The 16,255-nt window shown below is 40.2% G+C and overlaps 1 protein-coding gene across 4 annotated transcripts in view; it reads left to right on the forward strand.

The window, feature by feature from the left end:
- Positions 1 to 16,255, forward strand: part of CNIH3 (cornichon family AMPA receptor auxiliary protein 3) — a 283,620-nt gene that overhangs the window by 25,251 nt on the left and 242,114 nt on the right. The window lies entirely within an intron of this gene.

Here is a 16,255-nt window from a genome sequence, read left to right on the forward strand (position 1 = left end):
AAACTGGAGGGGGCGGGTGGTAAGCAGGCATTGGTGAGGCAGGGGCCTGAATCCTTTCCCTTCCCAGCCTGGGGACCCCATTGGTTGTTCCTTTTCCAGAGGACCTAGAAGTCTGGGGATCTCAAGATACACCTTGACCAGTGACGTCTGTCCTGGACTTGTGAAACCCTTGTTGTTTGAGTGGCCAAATGAGGTGGAACATGTGATGGATAGCCAGACTTTTCAGGGATGTGGGAGGCTCTTTGACTTACGGGGATCCAGTGGGTCCAGGATTATCCAGGAGTCACAATGACTGGGGTCTCCTTGAGGGAGATAAACCCAGAGAGATTAGGGTGGAGCTTCATGGTCCCTATCCTTGGCTTTAGTCTGGAGAGCATTGTCTTTGAAACAGTCAGGCTATGGTTAGCATTATGAGAGATTCTTTCTGTTCCCTCCCTCTTATATCATATGTAACAGGATAATGGAAAAAACAAAAAACAAAAAAACCCCCTCAGTTGCCATACCAGTGTTGGCCACATCAAAGCAACAGTTAATATACTAGTCATGGTAAATTAACATGGGTCCTGATATAAACATTGTTTTATCCATTTTTGTTTTTCAATGAACCATTTGGCTTGTATATTCTGTTTGAAACATCAAACATAATGCATGATCATATTTGAATATGAATACTACCTATGTTTTAATGATAACTGGGATTTTTATTATGTGTATGGTACCACAGGTGTATCATTTTAAATTATGTTTATAGCACTTAAGGTGTATAGTGACTGAAATCATTACTGTTGCTTCATTTGGCCTATATAGGATGTACCAATTTAGCAGATGATGTCATTCAGATCACATAAAAAGTCCCCTTAATCTGCCTGTCCAAATTCATGGAAATCACAGGTCTTGAGAAGTATTTAAATATCAATAACATTGTCCATGAAATGTTGAATCCTTCTTTCCTTCTCCCCTCTCCTTACACCACTTCTTACCTCTTCCACAAGCTTGGCATTGTTATTCACAGTAAAGTTCCACCAGTGACAAGTCCCGGTACGTAGTGGGTCTGAACCCTTCCCTGGACCCATGGCCAGAAATGGGATGTGGTCCAGGGAACAGCCTAGACAAGTGCCAACTGGGACACGTGGCAAGGGTTCTCCTTCCTTTTTGACACCCTTCAGCTGTGCCCTCCCAGGGAGGAGGAGCCTAGGTCATCCTCCTTGCACAAGTCTGTGTTGTGACTGCATCAACATCCCCCTTTCTGCTGGGGTGGACGCTGGTGATTCCAGAAGGATGAGGCCTGCCATGGGTGGCGTCTGGAATCCTCCAGAGGATGTTGACTCCTCTAGAGCCAGATGGGGGGAGCCAGAGAAGTGGCTGGGCCCCTGGAGGAAGACGAGTGTAACTACGCCTGGGCCACAGCCTCAAGACTGCGATGGCAGGTGCCCTGCCCGCAGCTCTCAAGCATGGAGGGCGGATGTTTTCTAGGCCAGCAGCTCTGGACAACAGCCGGGTCAGGCCTGGTAAAGGAAGTATACATGAGGAGATCAAATTGGAAGTGAATAGGAGACCATGATGTTCAAGGTTAGGTAGGAAGAGCTCTTGATACAGAACTGGATTTTCCCTTTTAAAACAAGGATGGCCATAGCTGAACACTTCTCGTGTGTGTGTCCTCCTCTTGTGGTCACCCCTCCTCTGGTCTCCTGATTGAAGAGAGGAGAGATGGCCCTGGATTCCAAAAGTAGCCTCACAACTATAGGAGGCCCGACTCTGCCCAGCCATTTTTACATTTCCTACGTGAAACTCACCAGCGCTTTGACAGCTTCTCTGAAGACCCAGGAGTGCGGGGTTTCCCTCGTGGCGCAGAGGTTGAGAGTCCGCCTGCCGATGCAGGAGACACGGGTTCGTGCCCGGTCCGGGAAAATCCCACATGCCGCGGAGCGGCTGGGCGCGTGAGCCATGGCCAAAGATCCAGGGGTGCCCAACTGAATGGGAATCTATGGTCGGAGAATGTAATAGTTTTTTCCGCAGCTCCCTTTACTCTCTCCCTACCTAACCCTAAGTAGACAAAATATTGGGCCGAAGGGCCAAATAATCCTGTTTAGGATCTCGCCATCTCATTTCCAGCCGGGCACTTCCCCTTCTTGTAACTTTCCAGTGTGATTTGGGGAATACTATTGATAACTCTGACACCTGGTGGTCACTTCAAAAACTGCACTCTGGAAGGATCCAAGGTCCACTTCGATCACTTTTAGTTATTTTTGTTTTTCCAGTTATGATTTCAATGTAAATAACATGTACTTTATACATTAGTTATTATTACTAATTGAATTATTTATAAGTAAAATTCTTGCAAATGCATTCAACAGAATACACTTGAATAGAAAATTTCTGTGAAGATATACCGGAAACTTCATGTCATAGTCCTTAGGAAGTGAAGCTAGGTGTGGGGGGAGGAGAGACTTATTTTACTTTACACCCTCTAGTTCTCTTTGAAATTAATTTTAAACAAAATGGATGTGTTACTTTAATTGTGGCTGAAGTACCCCACTTGGGCAGGAGGTCCAGAAGTCCAGGATATTCCCCTCCAGGGCTCCTACCCTCTCCTGGTTTTGTGTCCAAGGACCTGTAGTGCTTTCACGTGTTTTGAGGGCATGGAGTACGGCTGGACTCCCTCTGATCTTTTTTTTTTTTAACATCTTTATTGGAGTATAATTGCTTTACAATGTTGTGTTAGTTTCTGCTGTATAACAAAAGGAATCAGCTTTATGTATTCATATATCCCCATATCCCCTCCGTCTTGCATCTCCCTCCCACCCTCCCTATCCCACCTCTCTAGGTGGTCACAAAGCACCAAGCTGATCTGATCTCCCCATGTGATGCGGCTGCTTCCCACTAGCTATCTGTTTTACATTTGGTAGTGTATATATGTCCATGCCACTCTCTCACGTCGTCCCAGCTTACCCTTCCCCCTCCCCATGTCCTCAAGTCCATTCTCTACATCTGTGTCTTTATTCCTGTCCTGCCCCTAGGTTCTTCAGAACCATTTTTTTTTTAAGATTCCATATATATGTGTTAGCATATGGTATTTGTTTTTCTCTTTGACTTACTTCACTCTGTATGACAGACTCTAGGTCCATCTGCCTCACTACAGATAACTCAATTTCTTTCTTTTTTTATGGCTGAGTAATATTCCATTGCATATATGTGCCACATCTTCTGTATCCATTCATCTGTCAGTGGACACTTAGATTGCTTCCATGTCCTGGCTATTGTAAATAGTGCTGCAATGAACATTGTGGTACATGACTCTTTTTGAATTCTGGTTTTCTCAGGGTATATGCCCAGTAGTGGGATTGCTGGGTCGTATGGTAGTTCTATTTTTAGTTTTTTAAGGAACCTCCATACTGTTCTCCATAGTGGCTGTATCCATTTCTCCCTCTGATCTTATTCACTGATGGTGGTGGAGGAGCCCAGCAGCTGAGTAGAAACTGATCCTAGGGAGCTGTCTGGCCGGAGTGCTGAAGCTGGGAAAAATTCCCAGCTCCCTTGGTGGTCACAGGAGTGAAGGAAGCAGTGCTCCTGTCAGGTGTGGGCTGCCCACTTCCCAAGGTCATGCTCAGCAGTGGTTGGAGAGCCAACCATTCATTCGAGTTTCCGATGCCTCACAGGTGCGAGGCGCCAGGAGCCAAGTTTCACAAGGCGTGGTGAGGCCACTCGGGGTGTGAGGCAGAAGCTCCCCGGGCTCTAACATCAGAGAGCAGGGCTGGGGGCGGATGTGGCCTGGGGCTGGCTGGCAGGAAAGCCCGGTCTGATGAAAGCGGCTACCTTCTGACTAGCTTCTCTATGCCTCTTACTGTGCGATACCAACATTTCCTTCCATTCTTGAACAGACCTCCCACTGCTTTCCCACTACCCCCGCAAAGATAACATACTTTTACGAATGTGTTGCACGTAACCACTTTCCAAGTATGTGCTCAGGACAGCAAACATTCCTCTCACTTGACTGTGCCCATTCAGCCGGCTTACCAACCAGTAGCCCAGAAACACTGGGGGGCTGAGTGACCCGAGAGGAAGATGCAAGACATTCAGGGGCAGAGCCCCAGGGGAGTCTCCCAGGGCCAGGTTTGGTCTACAGGGAGGAGAGAGGTCCTGCTGTCCTTGTAATGCAGTCCCTGAGGATGGGACCAGGACACAGGAGTGGAACTCTTTTGAAGCGGCTCTCCCGGGAAAGAAAATCATAGCACCCCACTCAATTGTTGGTCTTTATATCCAGAGAACATGTTTCAGCTCCAGTGATTAACTCTTTTGGGGAGTACCTCAAGGCGCAAGACAGCACGAGTGCTCTGCCAGGATCGGTTCCGGTGTCCACCATCGTTTTGACTCCCAGAGCCAGGCACTGACCTCCTGGCGATCCACCTCTCCTTCCTCCAGGTAGCACCCTTCTACCTTCCGGGACAATCAGGGTACCTCTCCTTTCCTCCTTCTTCTCTCCTACTGCTCGGATCAAAGCTCTCCAGCAGACACCATGTAACCTTGAGGATGCAAACCACCTGCTTGGGGAGACAGAAAAAGGCTGAGACCCTGATGACTTACGTGGAGATGCCAAAACAGTTCGACTACTTACTTCTTGTCCTCAATAAAGTAGGAGAATAATCCCCCACCTATGTGAATGACTGGGCTTTCTATTATCTGCAGCCAAACCTAGCTGTAACATACACAGCGACCCTCCGTGATATCCAGGTGTTTTCCTGTTCTCGTCTATACTATGGCATAGGGGCAAATAGTTCTTAATAAAGAGCAGAAATAATACAAATTGAATCTCTGGAGGGGCTTTCCTCTGGTTGGACTCTGTGCACACAGCAAAGTAGATCTGGTTGTGCTGTTGTTCTTAGAATTATTGATTTTAAGTCTTTCTCACAGTAGGGGTGGGGTAGAGCTGGAGTTTCAAAAGCACACATTCGTGTTTCTTAGCTTTGGTTTAAGTATGGTGCAGAGTGGTGACGAAGGCTACTAAGGTCGCAGAGAAGAAAACCAGGCTGATCTCATTGCCTTTGTAAAATGCATGTTTGGGGAATTCCCTGGCGGTTCAGTGGTTAGGACTTGGTGCTTTCACTGCCCTGGCCCGGGTTCAATCCCTGGTCAGGGAACTAAGATCCTGCAGGCATGTTTGGAGCTTGTAAAAAGCTCCGGTACTGAGCTCAGAGAAAGCAGAGGTGAGGCCCTTGGTTCCGTTCCCCTGCACACCAGGGAGGTGAGCTTGTTAGTGTCAGATGACCCATATTTTTCTTGATCTTTGAGTCATCTCAAAAAAAAAAAAACCCGACAGCTTTATCAAGGTATAATTGACATACAGTAAACTGCACCTATTTAAACTGGATAATTTGATAAGTTTTGCCATGTGTTTACATCTGTGAATCTGTCACTACAATCAATAGAGTGAACAGACGCATCACCTCTAAAGTTTTCTTTGTAATCCATCATACCACCCCTGGCAACCACTGAACTACTTTCTGTCATGACAGATTAGTTTGCATTTTCTAAAGTTTTATGTAAATGGAATCATATAGCATGTACTCTTTTTTTTTCTGGTTTTCTGTCCTATTTCACTTGAATAATCTTTTTTAGATTCATCCATCTTTTTCATGTATCAATTTATCCCTTTTTATTGCTGAATAATATTCAGTTTATGGATATACCACAACTTGTTTATCCATTCACCTGTTGATAGGTGTTTGGATCATTTCTGGTTTTTGGCTATTAAAGCTGCTATGAACATTTGTGTACAGGTCTTTGTATTATTCTTGGATGTATAGAGAGGACTAGAATGGCTATATCACATGGTAGGAGTATGCTTAGCTTTTTTTTTCCAATCAAATATTCTTATTACACTTACAACTTACTTTTTAAAAAACTTAGTTAATTTATTTATCTTTGGCTGCATTGGGTCTTCGTTGCTGCACACGGGCTTTCTCTAGTTGCGGTGAGCAGGGGCTGCTCTTTGTTGTGGTGCATGGGCTTCTCATTGCGGTGGCTTCTGTTATTGTGGTGCATGGGCTCTAGGCACATGGGCTTCAGTAGTTGTGGCGCACGGGCTTAGCTGCTTTGTGGCATGTGGGATCTTCCCAGACCAGAGCTCGAACCTGTGTCCCCTACATTGGCAGGTGGATTCTTAACCTCTGCGCCACCAGGGAAGTCTGATATGTGGTCCTTTGTGATTGGCTCCTTTCACTTAGCATGATGTTTTCAAGGTTCATCCATATTGTAACATGTATCAGTACTTCATTACATTTTTTAAAAAATGACTTTATTTTTTAAAGCTGTTTTAGGTTCACAGCAAAATTGAGAGACTTTCCTTAAACTCCCTGCCCACACACACGCGCGACCTCCCCTGTTATCAACATCCCACACCAGAATAGTACATTTTTTACTATCTATGAACCTGCATTCACACACCATTATCACTCAACCATGTTTACATTAGGGTTCACGCTTGGTGTTTTACATTCTCTAGGTTTGGACAAAAATATATAATGACACGTATCCATCATTATAGTATTCAGAATAGTTTCACTGCCCTGAAAATCATCTGTGCTATGCTTAACTTTTTATAAAGCTGCCAAACTGTTTTACAAAGTGATTGCACCATTTTACATTCCTACCAACAGTGTACGGGAGTTCCAGTTCCTCCATATCCTTTCCAACACTTGGGATGATCAATCTTTTAAGTTTTAGCCATTCTAATAGCTGTGTAGTGGGATCTCGTTGTGGTTTTAATTCACATTTCCCTAATGCATCTTTTGGTTTTTATTTGCTATCTGTATATTTTCTTTGGTGAAGTATCTGTTCACATCCTTTGCCCATTAAGAAAAATTGTCGTTTGTTTTCTTGTCAACGTTTGAGAGTTTGTTTTTTTTTTTTTTGGCTGCGCTGCACAGCTTGTGGGATCTCAGTTACCTGCCCAGGGATCAAACCTGGGCAGTGAAAGCCCAGAATCCTAACTGCTAGGCCAACAGGGAAGTCCCGAGAGTTTTTTATATAATGAGTTTTTTGTATAGTGTGAACGTAAGTCCTTTATCAGCTATATGCTCTGCAAAGATTTTCTCTCACCTTTTGGGTTGTCTTCATTCTCTTAAGAGCTGAGGTTTAAAATTTTGATAAAGTCCATTTTATTAAATTTTCTTTTTATGGGTCACACTTTGGTGTCATATCTAAGTAATCTCTGCCTACTCCAATGTCACAGAATTTTTCTCCAATATTTTCTTCTAGAAGTTTTATAGTTTTAGGTTGTACATTTAAGTCTATGCTCCATCTCGAGCTAATTTTTATATATGGTGCAAGGTATGGATCGAAGTTCATTTTTTGGCATATGGATATCCAATTGTTCCAGCACTGTTCTTTCTCCACTGGATTCTCTTGGCACCTTTGTCAAAAACTAGTTGTCCATGTATGGATGGATCTATTTCTGGATTCTCTATTCTGTTCCACTCATCTATTTGCCTTATTTACACCAAGCCACACGTTTTGACTCTTATAGCCTTTAAATAAATCTCAAAGTCAGGTAGTGTGAGTCCTCAAACTTCACTCTTTTTCAAAGTTGTTTTGACTCTTTTAAGTTCTTTGCATTTTAATATAAATTGGAAAATCATCTTGTCAATTTCTACAGAAAATACCACTGAGATTTTCATTGTGATTGTATTGAATCTATAGAGCAATCTGGGAAGAGTTGATGTCTTAATATTGAGTTTTCTGGTCCAAGAACAAAGTCTATTTCTCCCTCTACTTCTTAAAAGAGTTTTTCTTTAATTTAATCAGTGTTGTGTAGTTTTCAGTGTACCTGTTCTGAATATTTTTTTTCAGATTTATTCCTACTGGTTCATATTTTTTTGATGCTATTGTAAAGTGATGTCTCATTGTGGTTCTAATGTGCATTTCCCTAGTTGCTGATGTTTAACATCTTTTCATTGGCTTATTTGCCACCTGTATATCCCCTTCACTGAAATATTCTTTTTTTTAAAAGCAAATTTTATTTTATTTATTTTTTGGCCATGCTGCACGACTTGTGGTATCTTAGTTCCCTGACCAGAGATTGAACCCAGGCCCTTGGTAGTGAGAGCACAGAGTCCTAACCACTGGACTGGCAAGGAATTGCCTTCACTGAAATATTCTTTTATTTTTTATTTTTTTGCGGTACGCGGGCCTGTCACTGTTGTGGCCTCTCCCGTTGCGGAGCACAGGCTCCGGATGCGCAGGCTCAGCGGCCATGGCTCACGGGCCCGGCCGCTCCGCGGCATGTGGGATCCTCCCGGACTGAGGCACGAACCGCGTCCCCTGCATCGGCAGGCGGACTCTCAACCGCTGCACCACCAGGGAAGCCCACTGAAATATTCTTAATCCATTTTCTTTTTCTTTCTTTTTTTTTGAGCGTGAGTTTTACTTTACTTATTAAAAAAATTTTTTTTTATTGCAGTAGAGTTGATTTACAATGCTGTGCCAATCTCTGCTGTACAGCAAAGTGACTCATTTATACACATATAGACATTATTTTTTTTAATATTCTTTTCCATTATGGTTTATCACAGGATATTCAACATAGTCCCCTATGCTATACATTAGGACCTGGCTGTTTATCCATTGTAAATGTAACAGTTTGTATCTGCTAACCCCAAACTCCCAGTCCATCCTTCTTCCCCCTGCCCCATTTTCTAATTGTATTGTTTGCTTGTCAACTGTTGAGTTTTGAGAGTTCTTTGTATCATCTTGGTACCAAGTTCTTTGTTGAATATGTGGTTTGAAAATATTTTCTCCCAGTCTGTAACAGGGTCTTTCACAGAGCAAAAATTTTTTAATTTTAAGAGGTCCAACTTATCAAGTTTGCCTTCTGTGGATCATACTTTTGATATTAAGTCTAAGCATGTCTTACCTAGTCCTAGATCTTGAAGATTTTCTCTCAAAATTTTCATAGTTTTACTCTTTCCATTTAAATCAGTGATCCATTTTGAGTTAATTGAGTTAATTTTTTGTAAAAGGTGCGAGGCTTAGGCTGAAGTTTTTTTTTTTCTTGGCCTATGGACATCCATTTATCCATTTGATTTTCCCTTCGACATTAGTTTTGGGCTAAGAATCTGATGTGTCTTGGTGTAGCTTTCTTCATATTTCATGTGCTGGGATTCATAGAACTTCTTATATCTGTGGCTGTATAATTTTCATCCAATTTGGAAAAATTTCAGCCATCATTTTTCAAATTTTTTTGCATCCCCGTGTCTCCTTTGTGACAGTCCTCTGGGGATTCCCATTACATATATATTAGGCTGCTTGAAGTTGTTCCACAGCACGCTGATGATTTCATTTCTTTAAATTCTTTTTTTTCCCCTCTCCCTGTCTCATTTTGAATAGTTTCTATTGCTATGTTTTCAAATTCACTAATTCTTTCTTCTGCAGTATCTACTTTGCCAGTAATTCCATCCAACTTATTTTTTTTTTTATCTTACGTAATGTAGTTTTCATCTCTAGACGCCCCCCCCACCAGGATTATTTAGATGTTGGTTGGTAGATTGGTATTTTATTTTATTTTACTTTTTCCAGCATATTAAGGTATAATTGAAAAATTAAATTGTAAAATATTTAAAGTGTACATTGAGATGATTTGATGTACATATACTTTATGAAAGGATTCCTCCCATCTAGTTAATTAATACATTGATATCACATATTTATTTATCTTTTTTGCTGTTGTTGTTTTTGGTGAGGACATTTCAGTTCTACTCTCTTAGCAAATTTCAATTTTATAATACAGTGTTATCAATTATAGTCATCATGTTATGCATTACATTAGATCCTCAGACCTTATTCATTTTATAGCTGAAAGTTTATACCCTTTTACCGACTTCTCACTACTTCTCCTACCCCACTATACCTGGTAAACCACCTTTCTACTTTCTGTTTCTATGAGCTTGACTTTTTGTTGTTGTTGTTCCACATGTAAGTGATACTATGTAGTATTTGTCTTTCTCTGTATGGCTTATTTCACTCGGCATAATGCTGTCAGTGTCCATCCATGTTGTCTCAAATGAAAGGAATTTCTTCTTTCACATGGCTGAATAATATTCCATTTAAAAATATGTATCTTACATCTTTATCCATTCATCTGTTGATTCTGTAGGTTATTTCTATATCTTGGCTATTGTGAATAATACTACAGTGTACATGAGAGTGCAGATATCTCTTTGGTATTCTGTTTTTATTTCCTTTGGATATATACCCAGAAGTGGAATTGCTAGAACATATGGTAGTTCTATTTTTAATTTTTTGAGGAGCCTCCATACTTTTTTCAATAGTGGCTGCACCAATTTACATTCCCACCAACAGTGCACAAGGGTTCACTTTTCTCCATGTCTTCATCAACACTTGTTATGGCTTCTCTTTTTTTTTTTTAATTTTTAAAATTTTATTAAAAAAATTTTTGGGCTGCATTGGGTCTTTGGTGCTCTGCATGGGTTTTCTCTAGTTGTGGCGAGTGGGGGCTACTCTTCATTGCAGTGTGTAGGCTTCTCATTTTGGTGGCTTCTCTTGTTGTGGAGCATGGGCTCTAGGTGCACGGGCTTCAGTAGTTGCAGCACGTGGGCTCAGTAGTTATGGTACACGGACTTAGTTATTCCGTGGCATGTGGGATCTTCCTGGACCAGGGCTCGAACCCATGTCCCCTGAATTAGTAGGCGGATTCTTAACCACTGTGCCACCAGGGAAGCCCATCACTTGTCTTTATGATGAAAATCATTCAAACAGGTGTAAAGTGATATCTCATTGTAGTTTTGATTTGCATTTCCTAGATGATTAGTAATATTGAGCACCCTTTCATGTATCTGTTGGCCTTTTGTATATCTTCTTTGGAAGAATGTCTATTCAGTACCTCTGCCCACTTTTAAATTGGATATTTTATTGAATTGTGTGAGTTCTTTATATATTTTGGATATTAAACCCTTATCAGATACAAGATTTGCAATTATTTTCTTCCATTCTGTAGGTTACCTTTTAATTTTGTTGATTGTTCCTTTTCCTGTGCAGAAACTTTTCAGTTTGATGTAGTTCCACTCGTTTAGTTTTGCTTTGCTGCTTTTGCTTTTGGTGTCAAATCCAAAAGGTCATTGCCAAGAGTGATGTCAAGGAGCTTACTGCCCATGTTTTCTTCCAGGAGTTTTATGGTTTCAGGTCTTAAATTTAAGTCTTCAATTCATTTTGAGTTGATATTTGTGCATGGTGTAGGACAGTGGTCCAGTTTCATTCTTTTGTGTGTGGCTATCCAGTTTTCTGAACACCACTTATTAAAGAGACTATTCTTTCTCCATTGTACATTCTTGGCTTCTTTGTCACAAATTAGTTGCCGAAATATGCATAGTTTTATTTCTGGGCTCTCTATTCTGTTCTATTGATCTATGTGTGTCTATGTGTGTCAGGATGATTGTTAGGATTCGTTTGCTAAGGATCTTTAAAAAATATCTTTCATATGTCTACTTAAATTCTGAACATACGTACTACAACTATAATGACTACTTTTGCGTCCTTGTTTGGACACAAAACATCTGGTTCAGTTCTGGCTCAGTTAATCTTGACTGATCATTCTTCTCTTTAAGGGTAAGTTTTCCTATTTCTTTGTGTGTCTGGTAATCTTTGATTGGATGCCAGAAATTGTTAATTTTACCATTTTGAATGCTGGGTATTTTTATATACCTATTAATATTGAAAAAAATTTTTAAAAGAATTATCAGAACTTATTTTTGCTTAGTTTTATTAAAAATATGTCATATAGCTTTTTTCCTTTAAGGAGAAAAGAAGGAACACGTTTCATAAAATCAAATAAGCAATGGTAATGTGTCTTAACTTGAAAAAGTTTGGAAATCACTGGTTTACAAGTTAGAATTGAATGAAAGAACAACCGTAACAGCCACAATTGGCCACTTCATGCCAGTGGCAGCAAACAACAAGATCAACTAGGGCAAAATAACCGCGTGGAAGCCCTGATAAGTGCTTAAACAGACTGATGGGCTGAGAAATCAGTATAGATATATTTTTGATATGTATACATATATATTAATATATTTTATTAATATTTTTGAACTTTGTTCTTAGATGCCGTTAAGTTCATTGGAAACAGTCCTCTGTTACAAACCTGCCCTTTTTTCATGAACTCCTTGTGTAGCCACTCTCAGCTTCTCCCTATTGGGCCACTCTGGTGTATCTTCCAAGATACTGGCTATTCTTGGTCATTTAGAGTCCTTCATTTCTTGTAAGAACACTCTCAGGTTTTAACAGGAGGATCTTTTGCTTTCTTCCCTGAGTTTTCTCCTCTGGAAATCCTACAACTATGGTGAACTGGGGGAAAGAAGCTCCTTCATAAGTCATTTATTTTATTAGAATTTCTTCCTTGTTTTCAGGCGTCACTCTTCTTCCATCTTAGGCAGATTGCCATTCTTTTTCTTCCTCTCCTTTTTCTCTCTTTTTTTTCCCTTTTCTTTCTTTTAAAACTTTAATTATGGAAAATTTTAAGCCTTCAAAAAGATAGAGAGACTGGTATAATAGGTATTCCCACCTACCAATCAATAATCATTAATTTGTGAAACTGTATTTTTCTTTTAAAAAAGTGTTTTCTTTTTAAAATTGAGGTATAGTTGATTTAGAAACTGTATTTTTCTAATGCTTCTGACTTACAAACGTTAGAAACTTATTTTCAAGTTACATTAGAAATCATGTGGTAGGGAAAACACAACCCATTTTGTCTTGAGGGTTGTGTGTGTAGGACTCTTGGCTTTTATCCAGGTTAGGATGCATACAACATGAAGACTAAGAGTCTCCAGTGATTCCCCAAGCATCTCAAATACTCTGTCACTTTGTGTTTTATACATAGTCCTTAACTGCAGCCTGTAGCCTTTGCTCTGTGCTTTGTTTATAGTCTCTGGTTGATTTAGGTCATATCTCATATTTAATCTATGTTCACGCTCCTTGAATACAGTTCCTAAGATTTCTAAGATTTTTTCCCCCTAAGTGTGTATGTATATATATATATATATATACACAGACACATAACTAGAGTGTTCTTTATGTAGCAATTATGCTTAATAAATAAAAACAAGTTAGCATAATGTAGTGACAGGTCTCTGGTAGAATCCTGGCACTGCTACTTACTAGTTGGTGTGACTTTTCCAATTGCTAAACCTCTCAGAGATTCAGTATCATCATCTGTAAACTGAATAACACCCACCTTCAGGATGATGGTTAGGATTAGAAATAATACAACAAGAGTGTTTATCACAGTGCCTGTTGCATAGTAGTAACTCAATAAATGACAGCTATTATGATTGACAGATGTAGCAGTGCTGTGGAATGGACAGCAAAGAGTATTATCCCTAATTGACTGATTAAATAGGCACCAGAGAGACTAAAATACTGACTAAAGTCACAGACAGATCCATAACCAAAGTCATAAATGCCACTTCCTGGACTCAGAGCCTCCTGCAAACATACCAAAATCTAATTTCTTCTTATATCTATGGGTGAATTCTATTTTATAATAGAAACAAAACATTTCCAGCAGCTCATTTCAAGGGGATTTACTAAATTTATGGTTCCACGCATCTAGGTTTGGGCTTTGTGCCCCAAACCATGTCCTTACATCCACAGTAATATTTGAAATGAGCATATCAGACCAGCACATCTCTGTTGTGGCGTTTTGCTGAGTTTATTTGTGGACAGACTGGTTCTCGGAATCACAGACTGTTAGTGGATTGTTTTTAAACAGACAGAGCAAAGTGCTTCAAGCTTTCACACAGAGAAAGGAATGTTGAGTCCTACTTTCTCTGTCTCTATGTCTCTCTCTGTGTTTCTGTCTCTCTGACTCTCTCTTTGTCCTCTTTCTCTATCTCTCTGTCTCTGTCTTTCTCTCTCTCTCTCTCTCTCTCTCTCTCTCACACACACACACACACACACACACACACTTCTTTTGATCTTACACTCTCCAGGTTCTGGAGACATATGCACACCTCTGTGTACTCTTCCCAAAGTGGAGAAATGTCTTTCTCAGCTGTTTCCCACCATATTTTGCTGAAGTATAAAAATATGTCCTTATTAATCATCTGTAAGTGTCTAGAGGACATAAGTTCTGCCGAAAAGTAAAGGCAAATGTAAAAAACCAGTGAAAATTATATAGAAGAGTCTCCCTTTTTTGTCCTAATTGAACAAAGTTGGGGAGAAAAGGACTGTTTAGGGACTTCTCTGGTGGTCCAGTGGTTAAGAATCCATCTTGCAATGCGGAGGATGAAGGTTTGATCCCTGGTCGGGGAACAAAGATCCCACATGCCTCGGGGCAACTAAGCCCGCACACTGCAACTACTGAGTCCACGCGCTCTGGAGCCCGTGCTCCACAACTACAGAGCCTGCAAACCACAACTAGTGAGAAACCTGCAAGCCACAACTAGAGAGAAGCCTGTACACCACAACGAAGAGCCCGCACGCCGCAACGAAAGATCCCGTGTGCCGCAACTAAGACCTGACGCATCCAAAAAATTTAAAAAAACAAAGAAAAGGACTGTTTAAAGAGGCTCTGGAATGATATACCTGTAACCATGGCCTCTGATGTGAGATCCCCTCTCACTCTGGATTTACAATGTTACATTCTCCTTTTAGCAGGGATCACTATAAGCAAGTTAACTAAAATCATGATGAATTGAAAAAGGAAAGAAAGAATGAAAAACAAGAGCCATTGAAAACCTTTTCCTCCCTCAGAAACAATGGGACTTCTCCTTTTATCTTTTTCAAAATCTTCTTCGTTAAGCACAGTGGCTGTAACTAAAGCATCTTTGTGTCTCTAGCACCTTTTGTCATGCTTTCACACAGTAGGCACTCAATAAATAATTATTTTTGATGCTGAATGTATAAATATGTATTAGTTGAGAATTTGCTATGTAGCCTGATTTTGTTAGGTGCTACGTGGACCACTAAAGAGGTATAACTCGGAATCCCTTGCTTTCACTGAGCTTGCAGTCCAGATGGGGACATAGCAATTATGAGAAATGTTTGGCTATTATTTCCTCAAATATTTTGTCTACTTCATTTTATTCCTCTTCTCCTTCTGGGACTCCAGTTGTACATGTTAAATCTTTTGATAATGTCCCACAGGTTCCTGAAACTGTGTTAATTATTTCAATCATTTCTTCTGTGCTTCAGATTGGATAATTAATGTATTAATCTTTCTTCAAATTCACTAACTCTTTCTTCTACTATCATCATTCTTCTGTTAAGCCTATCCAGTAATTTTTAACATTTCAGATATATATTTTTAAATTCTAGAATTTATATTTAGTTCTTTTTTATAGTTTCTAGTTACCTGTTGATACTTTTCATTCAATACAAGCATATTTTCCCCTGTGTCCTTGAGCTTATTTATAATAATTGTTTTATAACCATTGCCTGCTAACTTCAATATGTGAATCATTTCAGGATTGACCTTCATTGATTTTACTTTTTCTTGAGAATAGGTAATGTCTTCCTGTTTCTTTGACTGTTATATAATTTTGAACTCTGTCCTGGATGTTGTGAATGATATGTTATAGAGATTCTCAGTTCTGCCGTGTTCCCCTGAAGAGTATTTTTTATTTTTTTTAATAGTAGGAAGTTAACTTGGCTGAATTCAAACTAAACTTTATCTTCCTTGCAGTGAATGGTGGCTCAATTTTCTGCTCAGTTCTTTCAGTCTTAGCTAGACTACTTGAAGTCTGCCTCACACATGTATGGTTCCAACACGTGCCAGGGATCTGGCTAGAATTTATACACATGATTTGGGGCTCCTCCTTTCTGGCTCTCTACTTTTTAGGATTTCTCCCTTTGTTTTCCAGCAGCTGTGTTTCCCTCAAACTCTGTCTTCTGGTTTTTCAAGCCAGTAAGATTTTGGGGTTTTCTTTCTGACTTTTAGCTGCACTGTGTAGTGCAATTTGAGGACTTCCCTCAGGATAAAAGTCATAAAAAAGTGGGAAACTCACCAGTGCTTTTCTCTTCATCCAGATGTTGACTCCCTTTCAGTATCTACCTGTTTTTGGTTGCTTTTCAGTGTCTTCAGAGTTGTTTCTGTATTTATCTCAGAGTTTATAGTTGTTATCTGCAAGAAGGTTGGTCTCACAGGAGCCACATGGCCATGACTAGCAGCAGTACCTAAGTAGGTATGTACGACCAAAAAAACATAGGGTCAAATAAGCAAGCTACTGTCAAATAAAGACTCAGAGAC

Source organism: Tursiops truncatus, chromosome 1 (genome assembly GCF_011762595.2).
Source record: "Tursiops truncatus isolate mTurTru1 chromosome 1, mTurTru1.mat.Y, whole genome shotgun sequence".
Lineage (NCBI taxonomy): Eukaryota > Metazoa > Chordata > Mammalia > Artiodactyla > Delphinidae > Tursiops > Tursiops truncatus.